The sequence below is a fragment of the Echinops telfairi genome, unplaced genomic scaffold (assembly GCF_000313985.2).
Source record: "Echinops telfairi isolate 266 unplaced genomic scaffold, ASM31398v2 ScPeMD7_44;HRSCAF=162, whole genome shotgun sequence".
Taxonomy (NCBI): Eukaryota; Metazoa; Chordata; class Mammalia; order Afrosoricida; family Tenrecidae; genus Echinops; species Echinops telfairi.
Genome location: NW_022103942.1, coordinates 12,572,489 through 12,586,763, shown reverse-complemented (window position 1 = coordinate 12,586,763; position 14,275 = coordinate 12,572,489). Strand labels below are relative to the sequence as shown.

At 36.5% G+C, this 14,275-nt stretch overlaps 1 pseudogene; it reads right to left on the bottom strand.

Moving 5' to 3' along the window:
* Positions 1-12,704: 12,704 nt before the first annotated feature.
* LOC101661220 lies at positions 12,705-13,170 on the bottom strand (annotated as a pseudogene).
* Between the last annotated feature and the right edge of the window lie 1,105 nt (positions 13,171-14,275).

Here is a 14,275-nt window from a genome sequence, read left to right as displayed (position 1 = left end):
AGCAAATGTTTTTAGAATGAGGAGGGATACAAATGTACAAAAGTGCTTGACAAAATGGATGTATGTGTGGATTGTGATAAGAGTTGTACAAGCCCCCAATAGAGTGATTTAATTAAAAAAAAGAGTTATAGTCTCAGAAACTCACAGGGGCAGTTCTATCCTATCCTGTAGTCACTATAAGACAGAATTGACTCAAGAGCAGTGAGTTTGTTTGTTTGTTTTAATGGCTACAGACTGTACATTTTCAACCAGTGTTCTTTACTGCCAAGTCTATCGCATTGGAATAATAGTATCAGAAAAATATATACTGGAAATTTATTAAATGACAGAATGTGTTATATGCTTTCTTCTAAACAAACCTCAAGACATATGTTTCATTAAGTTCATTTTGATATTATTACAATATTGGAAAAATAATCTTTGAAATATGTCCTCTGACATAAACTCTTTGACATATGCCCAATTATGTAAATCATAAGCTAATTTTCTCCAAGTTGTTAATGCTTTAAATATTTTTCACCTTGTAAGATAATACAGTACACGTTACATTGTTCTACTTTGCTTTATCACAGCATAAATACATAAAACTGCTTCTTAAAATAATCTGAATAAAGTTCACATAGAGGAGGCTGTATATGTGTGATTTATGATATATCATTTGATTTTAAGTGCTTGTTAATTGAATGGGTATGCTTCAAGGGAGAGAAGTATCATGAATAATTTAGAAAAATTAATTTTTAGCTAATACAAAAAATTAAAGAACCCAGATGAAAATGACATGGAAAAAAATAGGTTCAGAAACCGAGAGAATATTTAAGAAAGAGGAATTAAGGCAGTCACTGACATTTATCCCAGTAAATTCTCAATAAATAAAACAGAGTCAAGGACAGCATAGTAAAATTAGGATTTTAAGAAGGACTCAACCGATACAATTAATAAATTATATTTATCAAAGGTAAAACTAAGTATATCTTGCAAATAACTAGAACCAAAGCTTAATATTAAAGCAAATATTACACTTTACAAGGCACATTGGACAGGCATTGACTGTACAGAGAACAATCATGGCTAATTATAAACTTGTGCTATAAAACATGATAGCAACTAGCCCCATAAAATGGGGCTGGTCCAAATTGATGTGTACTTAAAGTGAAAAAGATACGTTATATGGAACAAGGCGTATGGCCACGTTCATCACAAACTAAAAATTAAAAGGTACGTTATATTTTTAAAATTTTATAGGATAAAGCATTTTGAATATCAAAAATTATATTGATGTTGCTTATAGAAAATAAACTCAATTAATTTTTTATTTTTAATATAGCTAATAACTTAAATCACATACGTTTGTATTATATTTTATTGGTTGGAACTCTTTGAGACTCATACAAATGTACACAAACACTGAAAAACAAAAACAAAGACATTTGACACAAAATAGTCTTGATTAACTCTGATGTAGGATCCAAATATTGTTTTCAATAAAACCATTAAAATAAATACATTTTGTCTTAATAAAGCTCTAAAATCACACAACCTGATTTTGTAGAGAGCTCAAAATGATCAGATAATTATCAATTCTCCACTTCATTATTTATGTCTATAAAATGAAACATTATTTGGGAAACAAATAAAATGGAGCAGATATTTGTCTTTGAAGTGACTCAAAACAAATAATATTCATATATTGAAATATTTATTAAATTATGTATTTTATTTAAATATATTACAATTTATGATATTTAAGGAATACATATTGATTTATTTTTGATACCTTTCAATGATTGGATAATAATTTTGCCTCAATATAATCTTCCCTGACTATTTTCAGGAGCTAAGGCATATCCTAAGCATGTTAAGAAAAGCCAGATATTTTCTTTACTTAGTTGAGATTATAATAAACTGCCACCATTTTTCTGTCAGTTTGTGGTAGCTTGTCTGTTGCTATGATGCTTGAAGTTCTTTTGCTGTTATTTAAAATGCCAGTAGAGTCACCCAAAGTGAACAGGTTTCAGTGGGGCTTCCAGACAGTGAATGTGGTAGGTACATAATTTCATGTCAATTTGATGATATATAAAAGTGTAGTGGTGGTATTCAACCTGTCAATCAGATTGTGATCTGATGGTGCTTCCTTTTGGGCATGGCCTTCTCACAAGGAGGACCCTGGGAACCTCTCCTTCCCTCTCTCTGCCTTCACCTTCCTGCTGGCTGACCCCGATTGCTACCAGAGCCCTGTGATGCATCTACCACCATTAGGTCCACACAATTCTGCATGCCCCAACCTGTGATCTTCCTATATTCTGCATCATTGCTTGTGACTGACTGTGTGAGACTCAGGAGGGACTTATGGACTAGTTGGACTGGACATGACATGCGTTAGACTGGACTGGGATGTTTTCTTGATATTGAATTACTTCTTGATATAAAGCTATTTCTTACATATATATAAATGTCACTGAATTTATGTATCTAGTCAATCTGACCTAACACAATGAAGAAGGACTTGGCTCCCAATTTGAAGATAGGAGCTGCAGAAAATCTATGAGTAGCTTCAAAATATTGTCAGACACTAAAGGCCTAATCAATGCAAGCAGAATATTTTCATTTCTTTCTTTTTTTAAAAATAATTTTATTGGGGGCTCGTACAACTCATCACACTTTCATAGAGAGGGGCAGAGGATGGGCTCCTCTGGTCAGAGGAAACTTAAAATGTGACTGAGGAGAAACTGATTTAATAGAATGGAGTTGACCATGGTGATATGAATCTAGTAAAATCTGTGGGATGATCTTCATTTGCTGATATGGCATGTCATAGAGTAAGCAGAAACAGATGCAAAAAACTGCTAATAATGAGAACTTGAAATGTGCAAAGTATGAACCCAGGAAATTTGGAAGTGGTCCAAAAAATGAAATAGAATTCATGAAGATTGACATCTTAGGCATTACTGAGATGAAACAGACTGGTATTGGTCTTGAATTAGAAAACCATATGCTTTACTATACTGGAAGTAATAAAATCAAGAATAGTCATTCATTGTCTAAAAGGTTATTGCAAATCAATCCTAAAGTACAATGCTGTCTTTGATAGGATTATATCTATCTGCCTTCAAGGAAATTCAATCAATCCAACTATTATTCAAATTTATGCACCATCCACCAAGCTAATGATGAAGAACCTGAAGAATTCTACCAATGTCTTTAGTTGAAAATTGATCAAATGTATAATTAAGATGCACTGATAATTATTTGCAATTTGAAAGCAAAAGTTAGAAACAAAGGGGAAGGAATAGTAGTTGGAAAATGTTGAGTTGGTGATAAAAACAGAGCTGGAAATAACATACTAGAATTTTGCAAAACCAATGACTTATTCATAACAAATACCTTTTTTCAACAACACAAAAGGAGACTATACACATGAACTTCTCCAAATGGAATACACAGAAATCAACTCGACTACATATGTGGAATGGAGATGCTATATAACAGCTGAAACCAGGCCAGAAGCTGTTAAGCATTTTTTTCCCAATGAGAAGTTGATCCTCCCCATTTTCCAACCAATTGAAATACACTTGCCATCTCTGAAACATGCATTCTCCCCTCTGCTTTCTTCATGAATGATGTTCTCAGTGTCCTCCCACACACATTAAGTCTTCTGTCATTGGTGTTAAATGCAGAAAATCTGTTCTTGAGATGTTCTTGAAATTCAGGTGGGATAAACTCAAGGCTGTATTTTGCCTCTCATGGATTTGGAAGAAAATTAACACTGTCAATTGAATTACTTTTTGCCCCAGGGGGATTATTGATAATTTTATCTAACATAAAATGACAATAATGTCCCTAAGATGAACCAGAGACATATATAAACCATGAATATATGAATGGATCTTGGGCTTGAACTGAATTCTAGTCTCAACCTAAGAACAATTAGATCTTATGATATGGACCTGCTTGACACTTGCCCTCATGAAAAGATCACTGAAGTTATGGGTGCTATAGCAAACTATCAGAAAAAAAATAGTGCCCATGGCCTTAGACGTCAGACAGGGCAAGATATGACAAAATACCAATTTATAAACTATCAAGGGCTCATTAGGGAGGGGGGAGCGGGGAGGGAGGGGTAAAATGAGGACCTAATGTCCGGGGTTTAAGTGGAGAGAAACTGTTTTGAGAATGATGTACAAATGCGCTTTACACAATTAATGTGTGTATGGATTGCAATAACAGTTGTATGAGCCCCTAATAAGATGTTAAAAAAAAAAAGCTTGTGTTCAAAAACACAGCCATCTAAGTGAGGCATCAACTGTCTTAAATGGAAGAAGCACACCAGCCTTTGTGTTCCAAAGATTGTAAATAATATAATCCAAATCCAAATGAAGGATGATAGTGGAAGCCCAAAATCCATGTGCAGGTTACACACATAGATTAAGCCTCCAGTGAATTGCCTCTCATCATAGTCGTGGGATGGGAATAGCCTTATTATCAGACAGAGCGTACTGTTGAGATGATTATAGTTGCTAGACCAAATCAAGCTCAATGTCATCCAGTCAATACAGACCCATAGTGACCCTGTGTGAGTTTCAGAAACTGTAACTGCTTAAGGGAGAAGAAATCTCAGTTTTTCTCCCACAGAGCTGCTGGTGGTTGTGAATTGCTGACCATGTGTCCCACAGCCCAACGCTTAACCACTAGACCACCAGGGATCCTTAGTACATATAGTTATTAGATTAAGTAGATATAGTTAGTTTAATATGTGATATCTTATTTGATCTCCTTTTCAACACATTTAAATGTTCTATCAGTTTTTAAAAGGTGAACAGGAAATGCATGTGAATTAAGCCTCTAGTGAATTCCCTCCGAAAATAGACAAGGGATGTGAATAGCCTTGCTATCACGCAAAATGCATTGGAAAGTGGCTCGTGACAGATTTAGCTAGGTTGAAATTTAATACCATATCACTTGATTTCTTTATGACTTATTTTGAAGTTGTTCTAATTTTAATATGCCTTTCTTTTTCATTGAAGATTTTCTCTGTCTTATTTTAATTATTGTTAGCTTTTTTTTGCTTCTTTGTTTTTTTGTTTTATGATTTTCAGTATACGAGATCCAGGAGTAGGGAATCTATAGCATCAGTAATTGGATTAATGGTTCATTAGAAGTATGACAGGGTAGATTAGATGAAATTAGGGTGCTACTACCAAGGTGTAAGAGAAAGAAGAAACAAAAAAAAGAAAGAAGAAAAAGTTCTAAAATTGTTTGTGATGATTGTACAACCCTTCTTGATGTGTTTGAACCATTAAATTGTATGATATGTGGATTATGTCCCAATAAATGTTTTTTAAAAATGAAACATAAGAAAGAAAAGATCAAAGTGGATGTCAAAAGAAACTCTGAAACTTGCTCTTAACTGAAACTTGACCAGCTGAAGCAAATGGAGGAAATGTTGAAGCCAAGATCGGCACAGAAAATTTCAAAAGGCAGCTCAAGAAGGCAAAGCCTAATATTATCATGAAATGTGCAAAGAACTAGAATTAGAAAACCAAAAGGAAGAACATGCTCAGCATATCTTAAACTGAAGGAACTCAAGAAAAAAATTCAAGCCTCGAGTTTCAATATAGAAAGATTCTATAGGAAAATAATGAATAATGCAGACGGCATCAAAAGAAGATTAAAAAATATACACTCGCTGTACCAAAAAAAAACCTCAATGGAGTTTCTCTGACTTCTTTCTGAAGCTAGGAATGTGATGTGTTTGCTTTTTAGTGTTTTGGGGTTTGTTTGTTTTTCTTCCCTGTCTTCTGCATTTTCATCTCCTTGATCCTGTTAGTTGTGAGCAAGACCCCAACTATTTTGCTTTGAATCAGCACTGTTGAAATATAATTAATCTTGTTGTTTATTTGCTATCAGGTAGGTTGCTTTGACCTTGGCCTCAGATAGAGCTTGGGGTGTTAATTGCTGCATGAACCTTGCTAGAAGTCAAGTTGATCCCATTAGCCTTCTCAGTTATTATATATTATTGATAAAAATTTAATGCCAAAGTTGGAGATTTAATGTCAAAGATTATAGAAATCTTGTAAAACTCCTAAATTTTATTAAGCCTGGCCTCATTTATGGTCTATGTGACCTGTTACATACTGTCAAAATGATAGCCCACCTGAATATAACCTGTAATATTATTTGTGGAAAAAAAAACAGTATAAGTGACATGTGGAAAACTGGAATATTTTGAACATTCACCACACAGCCAAGTTGCAGGAAGACTAGCCTCAAATAAAATCCAGTTCTATTGGAGTGGTTATTAATTGGTTCAGTCACTGCAGAACAAGGAACTAATATTTGTTGGTGACAATACTTGTAATTTGACATGACTCTCCATGTAACAGGAGCCCTCATGGAGTAGAGGGTTATGTGTTGGCCTCCTAACTGCAAGGTCAGCACTTCAAACCCTTCAGAAATTCTGCTGGAGAAGAATGATGCTTTCTGCTCCCATGAAGACTTAGAAACAACCTTAGAAACCTCTAAAGAAAATTCTATCCTGTCCTCTATAGTCACTAGGATCTAGAATTGACTTGATGGACATAAATGGTTGTTATCAATGGACAGTTTGTTTGCATATCTGTCAATTGGCTTAATCAATAATAATTGGACATGATTGTATTTATACATTAGATTTCTAGAAGTTTTTATCAGTACTATTGGTTCATTTATGCATAGGCAATATTTTTCTCAGATGACTATTTGTAAATGGAGATTAGCATTGCAATTTATTGTATTAATCCTTACAAATCCAAAACAAAGTGATTGGATTTTACTGTTCGCTTATTATAATCTTATTTCTATACCACTTATGGGGTTTACCATGAAAATAATTTCTTTCTTTCTTCATAAATAATGCATGAGTATTGTTTATAAAGAAATTTAAAAATAATAATCCTATTACTGTATTTGCAATAAAGGTTTACACAGCAGTTTAGTTTCTCATTCAATAATTTCTACAAAAATTGTTCAGTAACATTGTTTATATTCTTCACAATGAGTAAACATTCTCAACTTTTACATTCCAGCTGTTCTGTTTCCATTAATGTAGCTTTCCATTCCTCTTACATTATCATGGTTCCTGTAAAGAAAAGAAAATTCATGATAATTTGGTTTCATATAGATTGCTTTTAAAAGAGCACAGTGCTCTTGAGTGTTATTGTTTTGTAAGCCCATCTGTTATTTAGCTAAAAGTTGACCTGAGGAGTTCGTTTTAATTCAAGGATAAAAGTATCATGCATAAATTCATTTAGTTTATTGTGAGGTAGTTCATTACAGTACACATAAAACTTCACAACTTTCAATTAGAATTTTTTAAAAATGATTAAAATGGTAGCTGAATGGTAGAGTCCAAATCTGTAGATATAAAAAGTCCAAATCTTTACTTTTTTGCTAGAGGTCTGAGGAAGAAAGCTTGATCAGCGTTCAGATTAAGCAGAGACCCCTTATAGCTAGTGTCTGAGGTTTGCAGCTACAAAATGGGACCTGGCACTCATCCCGTCTTCAGAGAAAGTAAGAAACTAGAAAAATAACTCTTTGCCTCTGCATTTTCCCAATTACTTATTGGAGATTTAGAGTTTATATGTGCATTTTTGCCTTGAGTTCACATAATAAGCGTCACTGTGAAATCAAAGATTAGAAAGATAATATTATTTTCTCCAAGGTTAGAGATAAACCAAATATCAAATATTTTGTTCAAGGTTAGAAATTAGGGAAGATGTTTAGACATATATCTCAAGGCTAATTTATAAAGAATTGCAGTCAAATTCAACTTGACTTAAAGGTTGTTTACAACATGCTTCTCATATTTACAAGCTTCTATATCTAAATTCATAAGTTCTCTAAATTTGCTATTGCAGTCACTTTGCTATTGACTGACAGGTTTCTAATGATTTAAAGTTAATGATAGAGAGCCAGAAAAAAAAAATAGACAAATAACGGGCTTTAAAAAGTTCATTGAAAAATCCATTATCTTTCCATTCTACTTTTCCACAAACCTTTTGAATACCCCGTGATTTTAAGGCCATATTATGCTGGCTTACACATTGTTGTTGTTAGGCAACATCAAGTTAGTTTCAACTCATAGTGATTATATATGCAACAGAAGGAAACATTGTCTTGTTTTTGATCCCATTGTTGCAACCACTATGTCAAGCCATCCTGTCAAAAGTCATTTTTTTATCCATTGTCCCTCCACTTCACCAAGATGATGCCGGTAGTTAAAGGTTATGTCAAGTAGACACTCTTGGCTAGAGGTGGAGTCAAACTTGTCAATCAAGTTGCAGTCTGATGGCACATCTTTGATATCCTAAGCCTTTTGCATATGAGCAAATTAAAGAAGGACATTTTCTTTCTCTCTCTCTGAGACTTTGCCTTCCTGCTTGCAGGGACTCTGCAGCAGACTGATTTGGATCCATGAAACTCTGTACCTACCAGCTTGTGAGCGTCCTGCTTCCATGTTCACCATTCTGTGTCACCAGCATGCAGCTATGTGGATTTGAAGGGGCACTTATGGGTTAGCATCAGACTTAAGGACTTGAGTTAGACTGAGCTGGTATTCCTTCTTGATATATAATTACGTCTTGATATAAAACTCTTTCTTATAGATAGATGAGTGTCATTGGATTTGTTTCTCTTGACAACCTGGCCTGATACAATGTCCTTCTCCAGGGAATTCTCTCTCTTGATAACATGTTCAAAGTACATGAGATGAAGTTTCTCCATCCTTGTTTCTGAGGAGCATTTTGGCTTTATTCTTCTAAGACAGATGTGTTTGTTCTTCTGGCAGTCCCCAGCATCTTCAATATTATTCACCAGAACCATAATTCAAATGCATCAATTCTTCTCCAGTCCACCTTATTCAATGCCCCACTTTCACATGCATATAAGGTGATTGAAAATACCATGGCTTGGGTAAGGTGAACTTAATCCTCAAAGTGATATCCTTGTTCTTCAACACTTTAAAAGGTTCTTGTGCAGCTATACCTAATGCAATACGTCATTTGATTTCTTGACTGCTGTTTCCATGAGTGTTGATTGAGTATCCAACCAAGATAAAAGCCTTGACAACTTCAGTCTTTTCTCTGTTAAGCATGTTGTTATCCTTTGCTCCATTTGTGAGGATTGTTTTCTTTACATTGAATTTCAATCCATATTGAAGGCTGTAGTCCTTGATCATCATCTGTAAGTGCTTCAAGTCCTCCTTATTATCAGCAAGTAAAGTTTTGTCATTTTCATATTGTAAGGTTATTAATAAGTATTCCTCCAATCCTTATACCTCATTCTTCTTCATAGAGTCCAACTTACTGTATTCTCTCCTTAGTGTTCAGTTTGAATAAGTATGGTGAAAGGATACAACCTTAACACACTCCCTTACCGATTTTGAACCACTCAGTATTCCATTGTTCTGTTTGAATTACTAGCTCTTGGTCAAGCTACAGGTTCTGCATGAACACAATGAAGTATTCTGGAATTCTCATAATTCTCAATGCTATTCATAGTTTTTTATCATTTGCACAGTTGAATGCATTTGGATAGTCAATAAAACGCAAGTAAATATCTTTCTGGTATTCTCTGCTTTCAGCCAAGATCTATCTGACATCAGCAATGGTATCCTTCACTGGTATTTTGAAAACATGATAGCAATGTATACCGTATGGTATTTGAGATAATCAATAAAAATATGCAGAACAAACAGGAAATGTGAGAACTACCTCCTCCTGGGGAATGCTTAGTGACTTGCCTAGAAATGAATCAAGTGAACCTTCTCATGCAATGTAAGAGATTAATTTTTAGTTAAGACTCCATTAAAATGATTTCATGATACAGTTTGTTAGGAATGATGCACTTACCATAAAGAATATCCATATAAAGACAGAAAATAATCAGATTACCGAGTTAGCAATGTGACACAGCCCTACTCTTCTGGAGGTGGCATCCTCCACCTATATGTAAGTAGCACTGATGACACAGGTTTTATAAGTAGCTATATGTGGCTGGTGGGTCAGTGGAATGAGCATTTGGCTATAAACAAAAATGTGTTGGTTCAAACGGAACAGCCACTCTGTAGGAGAAAAATATGACACTTTCCTTCTGTAAAGATTGCAGCTTTGGAAACCTGTGGGGGCTGTTCTATTTTATCGTGTAGGCTTGCTATTAGTCAGAATTATCTCAACAGCAATGAATGTATGTGCTACTACTGAACACAGGAAATGTGATTAGTCCAAATTGAGATGAACCATAAGTGAAAGATATACAATGGCTTTCATGGGAACACACTAACAAATGAAATATTTCCTTCATACCCTTTGTATTAATTATATATTAAAATGATTGAATTAAATAACTTGTTTTTAAATATTTCACTTGTTCCACTTAATGTTTTAAATTTAGGCACTAGAAAATTTAAAATATATATGCTACCTTTCTATTGGATAGTCTGAGTCTACAATGTATTGAAATTAATCAAATCTTTCAATAGAAACTGGTTACCAAGGAATTAATATTTAAATCTGCATAAGCAAGGTTTAAGACCTAATCCTGAAAGAACGGAAGTAAGGACAATTCCTAGCTGTGTGAAATGAGAACCATGTGAGGTGTGGAAATCTTTTTACAAGCTCCTTAGGTTGATTCAAAGGCAGGGTCATTTTTGAGAGTCACTGTTTATAGTCATTCCCAACAAAACCTTTCATAGTCTTCATAAATTTTCAAATGAAAAGATACCTTTGAGGGATTGTTATGAAAGACATTTGAACCCAGTGGGGCCTCCCTGACTTGGAAATGGGAATGAAACTAGGTAAGCAACTCTTTCAGAATAATGGATTAGATTCACCTTGTGAATCGGAGTGAGCTGTCAGCAAAATAAACAAAAATGTCTGAGGATAAAACCCTAATGTTGAGTGGACTACTCCATGTATACATAGATATTTTTCACCAACACAGATGTAGCACAGGATAAGAAAATGTATCTTTTGAGGTACCTGCACTATTTAATGAACTTTGCCTTAAATACAAGGGTAAATGACACTTTAAACTTTAATAACAAGTTATAGTAATAAAACGAATTGCAGCAGTAATGAGTGAGAGGTAGAAGCTGAGGCGTGGTACAAAGATAGAATTGAGGCAAAGAACATGAAGTTAAGAGCGGCTTCATTAGAGTAGAACAAGAGCTCCCTGGAGGGAAGGGAGAACAGAGACAGGGAGAGGAGCATCTTGAGCTCCTGGGTGCTTCTGAGACCCAATGAGTTAGGACAGGGAAGTCCCCACTGTCAGCGGGGTGGTGGGATATTTGTAGGATTTGGGTCAGGGAAATATGCAAATGAGGTGAAAAGAGCTGCTGATGCTTGCTCCAATAAGGAGAAGGGAGGCTTCCCGGTACTGCAGTGGCAGGGTCTGAGTCAGGATATGGTCTGTGAGTAAATCATCCTGTTTTTTCGCAGACCCGCTTCCTTGGATGCTAGGGCATGGGGCTGCACAGACCAGACCTGGAGAGATAAGCTCCTTGGAATGCTGGGGGCAGGGACTGCACAGTCCAGCTCTGGCATGCAAGAGAGGCGGCCTGGGGTAGGGGGGGCACAGGGGAAGGGGCCTCACAGTCCAGCAGGCTATCTTCCAGGAGAACTGGGGGAAGGTGCTATACAGACCAGACCCAGCCCAAACAATGAGGATGAGGAGGAAGATTCCAGGAGCAAAAGAGCTATTTTCTTCTAAGAAAAGAACACAGACGGAATTTGTGTGAAAGAAAAAATCTGATACCCTATAACTATATTAAAACTGTGTTTTCTAAAGTATATTTAGTTTGTAAAAAATACATTTTGTTCTGGTAGTCATACAAAAACTTTTGAAACTAAATTTAGAGCTTTCGCTAGCAGATGAGCATAGTAAATGGCAATGAACCAAAGCTACAGCTGGGGCCATCTTCAGTTAGAAACTGTGGTAGTATTTACATAAATCAACATGAAAAAGAAAAACAAAACGGGGGCCTGTGGCTTTGCAAGCTAAAAACAAAGAAGGAGTTATTTAGGCCTAGCCTAGCTGCTTGGCTGCTCCTTGGTTTCACAAGGTAAACGCTTAAGATGATAAATATCTTCACCTTTAGATATTGTAATTAGCTTGTTTCTGCAGACTTATGTATAATCAGCAGTCCCTACTCTCTAATCCCTGCATTCCAGACAAGCAGACAATTGTTTACCTGAGCACTACTTGGCAGGGATTGACCTCTTTGGACCATCTACATTTCTCTCCTTAACCAAACCAACTTTTCAGAGAAGAAAGGATTTTGAAAGACATTTTAATGAACCTCTGAAAAACTAGCGAAAACCACCAAGTTTTCTCAGATTCTCTTTGTTCCTTACTGACTACATAAACCTGAAGCTGCCACATTTCTTTGGAGCATAGGGTTAGGATTTTGTTCACAGGTCTGCAAATAATTGATCAAATAAAAATATCTAGTATTACTTCTAACACTTTTCCCATTCTCATACATTCTTTTTTTTTGTGGTGGGGGGTGGGTTCAGAGAGCAAGTTTATTTGGTGACTGCTGCTGGTAAGCATTATCCAACAGAGACAAGATGGGAGAAGCGCTGTGACAGTGAGGAGGCCTTTGGGACTACATACAGTCAGTCCGACACAGGAAAACGCACAGGGCTCTGGGTACACAGGAAGGGCTCCCCTCAGCCATTCAGCACCATCTGGGCGAGCTCTTCATAGTTGATATAACCACTGCTGTCCTTGGGTTCTATCAGCAGCATCTCTACATCTTCCTGTCAGCATCTCTGTCATCTTCTGGCCCAATGTGACAAGGACGTGCCAGATTGCAGCCCCCATGACTGTGCTGTTCCCTTCCTTGTCAAACACCCCAAGGCCTTCGACATAGTCCTGGTAGGTGTCCTGCTCCTTGTTCTTGGCCGAAGTCTGAAGCATGGGCAGGAGGTGCTCAAAATACAGCACTTTCACATTCATCTCATCACTCTTGGGGCTCCCCAGGATGCTCAGCACCTTGACATTGATAGGGTTCTGGCCCAGGGACCTCACCACATCCCCACCCTGACTGTATGAGATCTTGACATCACTCGTTCATTCAAACAGCTGGAAGGCCTCCTTAAACTCTGTGGTCTGGTCATCAGTGAAGTCACACATTTTTAAAAATCATTTTATTATGGGCCTTTACAACTCTTATAACATTCCATACATCAATTTTATCAAGCATATTTGTACATATGTTGCTACAATATTTTCTAAACATTTACTTTCTATTTCAGCCCTTGGTATCAGCTCCTCTTTTTTCTATCCCTGCTCCCCTCCCATCCTCATGACCCCTTGATAAATTATATGCTATTATTGTTTTTATATCTTATACTGACCACTGTCTTCCTTCACCCACATTTCTATTGTTCATGCCCCTGGGGTGGGGGGTATGCATTGATCATGGTGATCTATTACCCCTTCCTCCCCTCCTCACCCCACCTTCCCTTTACTCTTCTGGTATCATTACTCCCATTTCTGTTCCTGAGGGGTTTATCTGACCTGGATTCTGCATGTGGTAAGCTCTTATCTGTATTGGTGTATACATTCTCTGGTCAAGCCTGACCTGAAAGGCAGGACTGGGGTCATGGTAGTGGGGGGTGAGAAAGCCTTAAAGAACCAGAGGAGCTAAGCTGTGTTTCTTTGGAGCTAAACTGCACCCTGATTGACTCATCCCTTTTTTGTGACCATTTTGTGAGGGGATGTCCTATTGTCTGTCTACAGATGGGATTTGGGCCTCTGCTTCCACCCCCACCTCATTCTCAACAATATATTTTTGTTTGTTTGTTTGTTTGTTTGTTTGTTTTGGGTCCTCTGATGTCTGTTACTTGAGCCCGTTGACACCTCATGATCACACAGGCTGGTATGCTTTCCATGTGGGCTTGTTGCTTCTCTGAGATATGCCCGTTTTTTTTAATTCAAGCCTTTAAGCCCCCAGATGGTATATATTTTGAAAGCCAGGTATTATCAGCTTTCTTTACCACATTTGCTTTTGCACCCATTTTGTCTTCATTGATCATGTCTGGAGGGTGAGCATCACAGAATGCCAGGTTGTTAGAACAAAGTGTTTTTGCATTGAGGGAGGGCTTCAACAGGGACCCCAAGTCTATCCACCTCCTCAGTGTATTGCCATATAAATAGATGTACATAGGCCAATACCTCTATTTTTATGAAGTGATATATTTACATAAGTGCACACCTATTTTTATATCTCTATCCA